This window comes from Cyprinus carpio, chromosome A8 (assembly GCF_018340385.1).
Source record: "Cyprinus carpio isolate SPL01 chromosome A8, ASM1834038v1, whole genome shotgun sequence".
NCBI lineage: Eukaryota > Metazoa > Chordata > Actinopteri > Cypriniformes > Cyprinidae > Cyprinus > Cyprinus carpio.
In genome coordinates, this window is record NC_056579.1 from 24729085 (window position 1) to 24741402 (window position 12318).

General features: G+C 38.6%; 1 pseudogene; it reads right to left on the minus strand.

Annotated features, from left to right (window-relative positions):
- LOC122145868 overlaps positions 1–11902 on the minus strand; it is a 32143-nt pseudogene extending 20241 nt beyond the window's left edge.
- Between the last annotated feature and the right edge of the window lie 416 nt (positions 11903–12318).

The window sequence follows — 12318 nt, forward strand, 5'->3', positions numbered from 1 at the left end:
TAGATAGATAGATAAATAGATAGAAAGATAGATTCAGATAGATAGATAGATAGATAGATAGATAGAAAGATAGATAGATAGAAAGATAGATAGATAGATAGATAGATAGATAGATTCAGATAGATAGATAGATATATTAAGATAGATAGATAGAAAGATAGATTCAGATAGATAGATAGATAGATTTAAGTAGATTGATGTTCAGATAGGTTAATAGATGTCAGATAAATAAATAACCAAAAAATATTTGATATTCGATATTCAGATAGATATTAGAAAAAAAAAATCAAAACTTTAAATTGACGTCAGTTGGAATGAATCCATTCTGATCTGAAGCATATCTAGTGCTGAAGCTGGAATGTGCTGTTGATTCTGATCTGAAAGCAAAGATGATAAACGCTCTGAGAGACAGGAATGCTCTCGTGTTGAGAGAGTTTGGACCGATCAGACGCTCACAGAGTGAAGAATGTGCTGTTTCTGAGAAAGAGCAAAGTGATTATCAAGTACAGTAAGCCCTGCAATTATTTTAATATTTTAAAGTAATTCAAGGACATTCAGACAGTGAGATATGAGTTTCCAAACACTTTTCAAGAAGTCTGAATAATTTGAGTAAACAGAATATTTACTTGGATCAAACAGAAATCATATTTGTACACATTTGGATATTATGAAGATACTGTCAACCTCTCTGTTCTCTGTTTGTGAAGCTGAGTATCATCTGTGAATCTCAGGTCAGCAGACGTGAGCTTCTCTCTTCATCTCACTGGAGGATTGAGCGCAGGCTCGTCTCTCAGAAGTAATCACTGATAACGAGCTCTTAAGTTTCTGCGCTTGAGACGGTTACTTGAGGATTTGTAGTTTACAAGAAGGTTCAAGTGCTTGAATTTTCACTTGAGAGCAGATTGAAATATTCTGCTACTACCTATTATTACTCCAGCTTCTCCATTTGCACTCTTTTATATGAAAAGCTCTTATTTAATGCAGTTTTATGATAAGAATCAGAAACTTTAAAAACGTATTCGTCCGTGTTCGTGTTCTTATGTGTTTCTTGAACATTAAATGATAAACATCCTATATTGCTGCTGCTTTGATATTAAGACAACAATATTTTAGGACCTGATCTGGACTAATAATACAATAAAATACATATTTTATAATAAGAATAATTATATATATATAGTAATAGATAGTAAGATATATAGATAGATATATAGATAGATAGAGTAGATAGATAGATTCAATAATAGTAGATAGATAGAGAGATAGATGATAGATAGATAGATAGAAAGATAGATAGATAGATCCGATTGATAGATAATGAGATAGATAGATAGAAAGATAGATTCAGATAGATAGATAGACTGAATAGATAATAGATAGATGATAGACAGAATAGATAGATAGATAAAGATCGAAAGTAGATAGATAGATATAGTGAAAAGATAGGATTCAGATAGATAGATCGATAGCAAGATATATAGAATGAATAACATCGATAGAAAGATAGATTCAATAGATAGATAGATAGATCGATGATAGATAGATTCGATAGATAGATAGATGAAAGAATCAGATAGATAGTAATACGATAGAAAATAGATTTCAGCATAGAAGATAGATAGATAGCTAGCTAGAAAGAGAGATAGATAGAAGATAGATATAGATAGATAGGATAGATAGATAGAATTCAGCTAGATAGATAGAATTATTAAGATAGATAGATAGAAAGATAGATCAGATAGATAGATAGATAGATTTAAGTAGATTGATTTTCAATAGGTTAATAGATGTCAGAATCCAATAAATACCAAAATATTTGATATTCATATTCAGATAGATATTAGAAAAACCAAATCAAAACTTTAAATTGCTGACGTGTCAGTTGGAATATAAGGAATCCAATTCTGATCTGAAGCATATCTAGTGCAAAAGCATGGACATGTGACCGCGTTGATTCTGAAACTGCAGCAAAGATGATCTTACGCTCTGAGAGACGAAATTGCTCTCGTGGTTGGAGTCCCAGTTTGACCGTATCAGACGCACACAGATTGGAAATGAATCTTGCTGTTTCTGAGAAAGAAGCAAAGTGATTACCAGTAACAGTAAGCCCTGCGGCTATTGATTAACAGTTGAAAGTATTCCAAGACATTCAGACAGTGAGATATGGTTTCCAAAAACTTTTCAAGAAGTCTGAATATTTGAGTACACTAATATTACTTGGATCAAACAGAAATCAGGATTTGTACACATTTGGAATATTATGAAGATACTGGCACCGAAGGTCGTCGTTGTCCCTTTTGTGAGCGATTATCATCTGTGAATCTCAGGTCACAGAACTGAGCTTCTCTCTTCATCATCACTGGAGGATGTGGAGACAGCTCGTCTCTCAGAAGTAAGCACTGATAACAGCTCTTAATGTCGGCGCTTGAGACGTTACTTGAGGATTGTAGTTACAAGAATGTTCAGTGCTGATGTCACTTGATAGCAGTCCCACTACTGGATGATGCACAAACACGTGACGCTCCTGAGGGGATGATTACAATCTATCTGATTTCTCCAAGTGCTGCTGGATCAACAGCGTTTGTTGGTGAAGGAACACACATTTTAGTGAAACAAACGGTTCAAAGCCAAACCCCAAACCATTAACTACTGCGACAATCAGACGAAGATGTTTAGATAGATAGATAGATAGAGAGAGAGATAGATAGATAGATAGATAGATAGATAGATGGATGAATGGATAGATATTCAATATTCAGATAGATAGATAGATAGATAGATAGATAGATAGATATATTCAGATAGATAGATAGATATGTATGTATATAGAAAGATAGATTCTGTTGTAATACTATGCTGTAAGTTGTAAATATATATCTTATTATCATAAATATATTTATTATAATATAATACAATTTATTTATTATAAAATAGATTTTATATATTTCATAATATCTATATATTGTATTACTTTTGAATTTTTATATATATATATATATATATATATATATATATATATATATATATATATATATATATATATATATATATATATATATATATATACTAATTAAATACTAATAAAAACTAAAAATACTACTAAAAAATATTTTTGGTGCATTCAAACAGTATGGGTAAAGGTATTCATGTTGTGGTGGACTTTGATTTTATATACAAAACCAACAAAATAAAAAAAAACATTCAACAGCCTCGTCTATGTTCCACGAATAATGTAAGTGATTTTCGGTCTGAAATGCAACGCAGATGAATAAATGAGACAGACTTGACTATTTGGTAGTTAAGTAGCTAATATTTTGAGTTTAAATGCTATTTCATTAACCTGATGCACCTCCTGTGTTTCTTGAATATTGCTCATCAGCATAGCAATTTAATAAGTAAATTAATAACTTTGTTATCTGTAAAAGACACACATGGAAGTTTCCAGAGAAACAAACATCTGTGAGGGTGAGTAGGGTCAGAGCGGGATCTCAAGCTGTAATTTACGGTAATTCTGACACGCGTGACACAGCATTAAATATTGAACATATGAAAAACTATTGGTGTTTACGCAGGTACGCAATTTACTTGAGTTTTAGTAACCGTTTTGAATGTTCTATAGAATCAGCTTCACTTCTTTGTGTAAATGTTACCATCACAGATTGAGTCCTACAGCAGCAGCATGGTGCTTTTCTGGATGTGGAGAATGAAAGCAAATGTCGTTGCATGATGAAAGCTAAATATTTTATTGAAAGATTATGAGGCACGTCATGTGGCTCACGTGCATGGAAAAACCAAGCGGCATCATCAGTGAGATACAGAAGCACCGCTGCTCATGGTTTTTATCATGTGTTTAAGGCGGGTAGGTCATGGAGATGTGCAAGTGATGCGGGAAAGACGATTGCTCCGGGCGTCAGCGGGTTTTAACGGCAGCACATCCTGCGACTCTTCAGAGCAGTCATAAGAAACAGGCTTCTCCATCGGCAGCTCTGACGAGCGAGCGAGATCGGGAGAGAGTAGAGACCATCAGCACCTGGCCGCCCAACGGGCCTCAGGTCTGGAGAACAGTTGCTCTTACCAAAGTTGGACATAAAGCTCTTCTTTCATTATGAAAGTTACCAGAGGATCAGAAACACAGTACAGAGCAGATTAGATGGCAACCATTGGTTTAAGGGGATTTAGCATAACAGTCTGTTGCCAGTATGTGCCCTTAAGGTGTGTATTCCACTTTAACAATAATGGCTACGAACGACGTATTTTCCTTCAACTAAAAAAACACCCGGCTTCCCATGGTGTCTCCCCGCTCCCCCCCCACCCCCTCCCCCCCCCCCCCCCCCTCCCCCCACCCCCCCCCCCCCCCCCTCCTTTTTTCTTTTCCTCCCTCCCTTCTTTTCTCCCTTTTTTTTTCTTTTCCCCCCACCCCCCCTTTTTCCACCCCTCGTTTTCCTCCGACTCCACCCCCCCCTCCCTGATAAAGAATGCTTATTTTAAAAAATGTAGACGCGGAGTGTAGTCCTATGCAATGCATGCTGGGAAATAACTACTATTTAAAAAACAAAATACTATAATATAGAAGATCCTAATGATATGTTGTGCATACAATCGAAAGTACCTGGTGTATCTGCTGTGTTGGGAACGGTGGATGTGCTGACCGAGGCGACGACGAGTCGTAGTAATGGTTATATGATACAGGTAAAAAATTAGTATATCGAGGAGGAAGGTAGTAAGAAGTCCGAAGAAACACGAGCGGAGCGTGCGACCTGCGACCACCATAGTAATCGGTAGTATTAGAGTTATAATCTCGCATAGATATTTATAGAAGCCTTGCTGCAGAATTATTTTGGCATTAGTGCGGAGCGTTCTTATCACGTAAACAACCTTTCCCTCCCCCTTGGGTACAATGCAGAGTTGTTTCAGGATGTTATTTACAGGTTGCAGTAATGAATACGTATACACATACGTGTAGCTTGCATGTCAGCTCACGTATGACCTATATAAATAACTAATGGGACTTTAATATCGGTCGGTCTTGCTTAATAGGGGTATATTAAATTGAGTTGAACCACTATGTAAAGATTAAAAGACCATGATCTCTATTCCTGAACTTTTCACGATTTGTTCATTTGTTGTTTCATGGGGACTACTGTGCCAAACCTAACGATGACAACGCTTATTGTATAAGGGGTGGCCGTTGGGTAGAGTTTACATGGCAACACTGATCTGCACCGTTTCTGCCGTCCTCACCTCTTCCCCACACGTTCACGGCTGTGTAGGCAACACAAACCAACCCCAGACTTCCGCTCCCCCGATGGTGTGACCCCCTACCACAAACGAGAAGAGGTGCGAGCTCAAAGGCTCAAATTAACCACGCAGAGGAATATAAGAAAGAAGCGAATTCCAGAGGAGCCAGACATTCTGTAAAATTATCATGTACCTTCATGCCGTTTTAAGAACTATGATGCACAGACCTCTACTCAAAGGCCTATCAATTAGCCATGCAGTCCGCACGATACATGTACACAGGATCTGCCGTAGGGTATGTGAAATTTGCCAGTATTGGTGTAGACTGGGATTGCGGAGGATCGCGAATCAATCAAGCGACCCGAGACAACCCCACAACCACTTGTGCCTCTCAAAACAAGCCATAACACCGTGCTTGCTCCGACGTAATCAATTCTGATTTAACAGTAAAGAGAGGTAGGTTAAAGCCCTATTCAATGCTCCCACTTTCTCTTGACAATTGCAATTTTGATTATTAAATTCTGATTGTTTTGAATACACTTTTTTTTTAACTTCAGTGAGTGATCCTACATAGTTTTCTGGCTTTCATTCACCTGACTAATTTATTTGTCCCAAAAAGATGTAATACCACTGTGAGCGTCTGATTCGGTTTGTTTTGAGAGGCCCGTATCAGACCATATCATACGTGAGGTTTGGCGGGCGCGTACTTATCTGTTTGACTAACCAGTGACTGTTTAGGCAACCTGTTGGAAAACACTCATTATTTTTGTAATTGGTTAGTGACGACTCGTGAAAGCAAACATGACCCACTTTTCTGCTTTAACAGACTGATGCACTGAGAGCTGAGATAGGATAGCCCTGGAATGATAGGCGTGAATGTGCTTCTCTGGGTGGTTTGCATATGCGGTTTTCCACTGTGTTGCTTCGTTTGCAGCTTATTTTCTACGTTGATGTAGTGAGGCCGAACCGCAACGTATGTGAACTTGTTACTCTACTCCGCTCCTAAAAGTATGCTTTCAATCTTCTGTCAGGCGCGTCAGCTAAATCACAAAGCAAAAACATTGTCATGGAACTGATGCTCTGGTTTTCAATTCATATGAATGTATTATGACGTGTTTGTGATTGATATTGAAATTGGAGATGTTCTGGTTTCCTGGTTCAGTTAATCTGTGCTATGCTACTGAAGCGTGTATGAAATACAATTACTAGCTCTAAATAAGCACTTTGCATTTTAAATACACATCAATATAGCTGGGTAAGAGATCAAAAGTGCCCGTAACAGACTTTTTAATAAATGTTAGAAAAGATTTTTCTTTTCAAATAAACGCTGTTGGCTTTTGAACTTTCTATTCATTCTGTGATCCTGAACAAATAACAGGTACCACAAGTTGCCCAAAGACACTTGTGCAGCACCCACCCACTGTGGTCACCATGTATACTAAGTCAGAAAATGGTTTCTTCGAGCCGCAAATCATTCCTATTTAGACTGACTTTCTGAAGATCTGGTGACCCTGAAGAGCTGGCGTCATGATGCTGGAAAATACAGCTAGACACATCACCGAAATACAAGTACAAGTTAACAGCATGCTTTCACATAGGAAAACAGCGATTTATGTTAGGACCCCCTTAATGGTGATAATATTTCAAAACATTGGTGAGTTACTCTAGTTGTGAGCAGAGAATAAATGCAGCCCCAGGGCGCAAGAACGGACTGTCGGATACAAAAAATTTCCAAAGGCTGGTCGGGTAGATGTTTGCTTAAACTATATATTAGTTGTATGTCGTTTTTTTTTTTTGTTTTTTTCTCGTTTTTCTTTGTTGGATTTTTTGTTTTTTTCTTATTTTTTGTCGTGGAACATGGTGTATTTAGTTTTAATGTTTGGCATATTTGCACTCTGTGAATGATTCAGGATCATCAAACATAATGTGTAATCTTACAACATAGCTAATCTGGAAGTAAATACAAAATGCAGTTTTGATCAATAATTATGTTAAGGTTATTTAAAGAAAAAGAAGCTGTCCAAACCGCCTGGCACTCCGTGAAAAAGAAGTAATGCCCCTAATTCTAATAACTGCTTGTGACACCTGTTGGCTTTGAAGCAATAACTGGTGAATAAAGTCCTTTCACATCGCTGTGGAGGGAAGTTTGGACCGCTCTCACTTTGCAGAATTTTGTGTTTAATTCAGCCACATTGGAGCATGAATGGACCAGGTTGTAAGGTCATGCCACAGCAGTCTCTTAAATCTGGATTTATATGTCTGGACTTTGGACTTGGCCCCACTCCAAAACCTTAATTTTGTTTTCTGAACTCTTAGTTCTTCGGAAAGTGGGCTTGCTGTGTGTGTGGTATGGGATACCTTAATGGTGTGCTGAAGAACCAAGTGCGCTTGAGCCTGAGGTCACCAAACTCGATGGCTGCGACATTCCTCCTTCAGGATTTTATGAACACGAGTGCAGAATTCATGCTTCATGTCCAGATTATGGCAAGTCACCAGGTCCTGAAGCTGCAAAGCACCCCAGACCATCACACTTACCACCACCATGTTTGAATGTGGTATGATGTTCTTTTTATGAAATGCTGTTTTTCTTTACCGCCAGATGTGCACAGGGACCACGTAACCTTCCAACCAAGTTAACCACTTTTGTCCACATCAGCTCCCACAGACATTGATTTGCTCCTAAAAGTCTTGGGGATCATCAAGATATTTTTTGGCAAATGTGAGACGAAGTCTTTGTGTTACTTTTTGGTCAGCAATGAATTTTGCCTTGGTTGAATCATGAAACAACTGACCTTAATTGATGCGAGTGGGACCTGCATCTTCAGATGTGTTCTTGGTTCTTCTATGACCTCTGGACTGAGTCGTCGTTGTGCTCCTTAAAGTCATTTTGTTAGGCCGCACAACTCCTGGGACGGGGTTCCCACTGTTCCAAGTTTTCTCTATTTAGGTATAATGGGCTCTCTGACCATGGTTTGCTTGAGTCCCAAAGCCTAGAAATGGTTTATAACCCGTTCCGACTGAACATTTTCAACTATTTTGTTACTCATCTCACTCTTTTGTTGATTTATTTAGATCGTGGCTATGATGTTTTGTCTCTGTTAAGCTGCTTTGCCTTTGTCAGAAACGGTTCTAGTTTAAGTGATTTCTTGATTCAACAGCCTGCAGTATCATGCCTTGGTTCTAGTAAAATTTTTACCTCAGCTGTTCTAAATAATTTAGTTTATCACAGTTCCGTTTCATGATTTAACAGGAAGGGGGATTAATTTTTCACACAGGGCCGGTATGGTTTGGACATCTTTTTTCCCCTTAATACGATAAAAATCATCATTTAAAAAAACTGCATTTTTGTATTGTACTTGCATTATCTTGGTTGTAATCATTAGCTTTTTTTTTTTGAGTGCTCTGAATTTTTATAAGTTGTGTCCAAATATGTGCAAAAAAAATATAAAAAAAAAAAAACAGTGAAGGAGGGGCAAAAAAACACTTTACTGTACTGTCAGCATTTTAAATAGATCCGAAGCAACTTGTGTGGGTTTTTGCGACCTTAGTGGTTGACAGCAGTGGGATGGCCATGATTATTATTAAAATCGGTCTTTAATCCTAACCTAAGTGATCTAAACCTCTCTGAGAGTGTCAAGATTCCATTTTAGTTAACTAGGAATTAGGGAGCTCACAAGGCAATTTTGAGCCTCATACAAAATGTTAAAATTAAGCATTAATTAATTTTCTTTGAATACTTTACTGATAATTTGAGGAGAAATGTGTTTATCGATCATGAGAATAATATCACCACAGTGCAAAAGAGTTAAGCACTTGGCCTAAAATAATTATGTCAAATGTTATTTGGTTAATTAAATCAAATTAATGTGTGATTGAGAGGTGAAGTGTGGGACCCACATGCTCCGAGAATTCACTCCCATTAGCAGTGATGTTTCTCATGTGTTGGCCACTCATCGGCCAGATTCTCTGATCTCTATGCTCGTCCTCATGCTGCATTTTTAATGAACACTATCATGCATAATGTGTGTGTGTGTGTGTGTGTGTGTGTGTGTGTGTGGTGAGTGAGAAGGGTGTGTGAGTGTCTGTGTGGTGTGTGTGTGTGTGTGAGAGAGTGTGGCCTGTGTGTCTTGGTGTGTGTGTGTCTGCGTGTGAGAGTTGTGTCTGTGTGTGTGTGTGTGGGAGAGCTGGTGGTTAGAGAATGAACACTATCATGCATTGGTGTTGTGTGGAGTGTGTGTGTGTAAAGTGTGTGTGTCTGTCCCGTGTGTGTGTGTGTGTGTGTGTGTGTGTGTGGTGTGTGTGTGTGAGGGAGAGAGAGAGTGTGTGTGGGTGTGTCTGTGTGTGTGTGGGTGTGTGAGGGGGAGAGAGTGTGTCTGTGTGTGTTGGTGTGTGTGTGTGTCTGTGTACGTCAGTGTTGTTGTGTGTGTGTGTGTGTGTGTGAAGCTGTGGTGGTTATAATGAACACTATCAGCATTGTGTGAGTGAGTGAGCGTGTGTGTGGGTGTGTTGTTGTGGGTGTGTGTGTGTGTCTTCTGTCTGTGTGATGTGATCAGAGTGTGTGTGTGTGTTAGAGTGAGTGCGTATTTGTGTGTGTGTTGTGGGAAGAGAATGTGTGTGCTATGACTGCCATTGGATGTGTGAGAACGCAAGTAGTGAGAGAGTGTGTTATGTCTTGTCAAGGGTGTTGAGAATGTGAGAGAGAAGCTGTGATGTGTGTTTTGTGTCTGTGTGTTGATTGGTGTGTGTGTGTGACGCAGTGTGCCCGCACGGTGTGTAAGGTGAGTATGAGGGTGTGTGTTGTGGTGAGTGTAGTGTGTGTTGTGTGTGTCTGTGTGTGCTATAATGAGCAGTGTGTGTGTGTGTCTGTTTGTGTGTCCGCTGTGTTAGTATGAAGAGAGTGTGTGTTGTAGGCAAGGCCTGGTGTGTGTGTGTGTGTGTGTGTGTGTGTGTGTGTGTGTGTCTGTCTGTGTATGAGTGTGTGTGTGAGAGCTGTGCATTATAATGGCTCACCATCATGTACTGTTGTGTGGTGTGGGGTGTGTGTGTGTGTTTAGGTCTCCTGTGATTGTGTGTGTGTGAGAGCCTGTGTGGTTCAGGGGGTGTGTGTGAGCGTGAGGAGTGTGTGTGTGTGTGTCGGTGTGAGCGCTTGCGTGATTGCAATGAACACTCATGCATCAGTTTGTGTGTGTGCATGAATGTGCATGTAAAAAAGGTGTTGGAATAGCACCCTATCAAGCATAATGTGTTTCTGTAGGGGTGTCTGTGTGTGAGAGGAGTGTGACTTGTGTGTGTGTGTGTGTGTGTTTGTGTGTGTGTGTGTGTGTGCAGTGTGTGTGTGTGTGTGCCTCTAAAAAACCAAAAAACAGTCAGCCAAGGCCAGGATTCCCACATAAAGCAGATGCTGTCTGCAGTGTTACATAAACATGTGATTTCAGGGAAGCAGCAAAATAACTGTCCATCAGTTGTTTCTCTTAAAAGGCTCAGGAATGTGAAGGACAGGCCTACTGAGAGTTAAATTAGGCTTTCACCTTGTTTTAAGTGTTGTAGTCACTGGCTAGATCAAATTAGCTCGTTTCACTTTGTTTTGGATGGTAATGGTAACGATTATTCACCCAAAATAGACATTCTGGTGCATTATTTACTCACTCTCGGTTCAGTTCTATACACTTGACCACAGGAAGATGGATGAGAAAAGCAGAAACAAAGGCATATCTACACATCAAAAGGGCACAATGTATTTATACTTATACACCCTGAAAATGTCAGAACAGGGAATCTAGTTTTATGATTTTATGAGATTGTTGTTTTGGTCTTTTTTCTGAGGCTATAAAGACACACTTTTCAAAAAAGGGCGAGATCATTTGGAGTGATGTATTGGTTAACAGGCTCCAATGGAAACTAATCAAAAATAGAGATTTGATGAATGAAATAAATCGGTAAAATAACAGCCGTGGAAGGGGTAAAATTAGATTTATGGTTTGTGAAAAATAGTGAATAATTTTTAGGTTTATTGTATTAAAAAGACAGGGAAATGTTGCGAAGGTGGCAGAATACCCTAGACGGAGCTGAAATTATAAATTGTGGGCTTGGGGGGTGCAACTAACAAAAATAAATATATAAGCTGAACTACGAAAAGGATTTAATTAAACAAACTAATTAAGCACGATAAAATATGTTAAACAATAATAAAATGACAAAAATGTACATTAACAAAATTAACTAAATTTCAATGAACACAATAGTAATGCTAATATAATATTTAAGCGAAAAATATAATAAAGTCTACAATACGTAATATATTAAACAACACTGCGCAGAACGGACACTCGACGAAAACCCCATGAAAGTCATGCAGTTTTGGAAGAACACCCATCACAATACTCAAACTATTCTGAAACAGAAATGACTCTTCATATCAATGTGCAAGGAGAAGTATTATTAAAACACATCTAGTTACTGCATTGTGGTCACCTTTGTGATCTGGTTTCCCCTCCACGCTGATGTGCTGGAGGCTGCTCACATCCATCAGGCGCTCGGGGAAAACCCTCAGCTTGTTTCTGGAGAGATCGATGCTGATCAAGTGCTGCATGTTTGCGATTGCCTCCGGCAGCGTTGTGAGGACGTTCCCCTGCAGATTCACCTCTGCAGCGAGACGAGAAACCATTGATATGTGCTTATAATGTAGTCTGTGTATCTGCCTGGATCTCCCATGAGGCACAGTGTATGATGCAACTAAGTCAGTCACTCTGAAATAACTTATGTTTGATTTGATTCATATTTTGCAATACATTTCAAATATTTTGTTTATGCTTATATAAAACATCTATGCTTAGATGTTTGCCAAGGCTGCATTTACTTGATCAAAAATACAGTAAAACTGTGATATATTATTATAATTTCAAACAGCTGTTTTCTATGTGAATATGTGTTAAAGTGTAATTTATTTCTGTGATGTGCAGCTGTATTTTCAGCATCATTACTCCAGTCTTCAGTGTCACATGATCTTCAGAAATCATTCTAATATGATGATCTGCTGCTCGAGAAACATTTCTGATTATTATCAATGTTGAACACAGTTGT